Raw genomic sequence first — 1,202 nt, forward strand, 5'->3', positions numbered from 1 at the left:
CATCTGGACCAAACCAGCTTCACGTCAGCTGTCCACCCCAGAGGCCCTGCCGGTGACCCCCTCTGGACAACACTGAGCTGAAGGAGACCCTGGCTGGCCATCAAGGATCAACTTCTAGCCTGGGATAGGTAGATATTACCTGCATATTACCTGCATACCTCCTCCTACAATTTGTGTTCTCTCTGTCTCTCTCTTTCCTCTTCGACTTCAGTGGACTTCAACCCCTGCACCAAGCCTCTTTAACCCCTGCTGCCATTGTGTGTGTGGGTGCAAAGGAACCAATTTGGCATTGTGTCACCATCTCCCCTGTTCAATAAAACCACTGTCATTTGCAACCCTGAGTTGAGTCATATTTTACAGAAACCCAGTCCCTTCCCTATCTTAAATTCCAGCTTCATTCTCTCTTTCTCTCTCTCAGCTCCAGTCCCCACCCTCTCTGCTAGTTTCCTGATCTCCTCCCAATTCCATCTCCCCTTTTCTGCCACCTCTCAGCCTCTCCTTGCTTTCCTGCTGTCCCTGCTGCTTTTCCTGTGATTTTTCTGCCGCCTGTCTCTTTGTTTTCAGCCCCCCCCACTGCACATTCTGTAATCTCCCCCCACCGCACACACACCTCCTGCAGCTTCCCAGCTCCTATTAGCTGTTCTGCAGTTTTCTCCAGCTTCCAGCACCTACTGCCACTATCTGTATTTTCTCTAGCTGCCCCGAAGCCATCCTCTGGCTCCCCACACCCAGAGCTCCTCTTTAATGCCCACAATTTCCTTTAGTCCCATTTTTCCCTCCTCTCCCCATCTACCTTTTCAGCTCCCTCATAGCTCTGGCTCCAGTCCTAGACTCTGAGCTGTCATGCTTCCCTGTTCTGCAGGCATTGGGCATTGTTGTTTAATCAAGTAAGATCAATTAACCTAAAGTTACCCGAGCCTCAGTTCTTCAGCCCAGACCCTTCTAGTCTACCAGTTCTAATAACAGTCCTGGTGACTTTCATTTCCAGCAACTTTAACACCCTACACTTCTACTTTCTTCATAGTTTCATAGTTCGTAGGGTCAGAAGGGACCTGAGCAGATCATCTAGTCCGACCCCCTGCCACGGCAGGAAAGAACACTGGGGTCAAATGACCCCAGCGAGATGTTCATCTAACCTCCTCTTAAACACCCCCAGGGTAGGAGCCAGCACCACTTCTCTTGGAAGCTGGTTCCAGACCCTA

The sequence above is a fragment of the Crocodylus porosus genome, unplaced genomic scaffold, assembly GCF_001723895.1.
Source record: "Crocodylus porosus isolate Cpor-Errol unplaced genomic scaffold, CroPor_comp1, whole genome shotgun sequence".
In the NCBI taxonomy this organism is placed as follows: Eukaryota; Metazoa; Chordata; order Crocodylia; family Crocodylidae; genus Crocodylus; species Crocodylus porosus.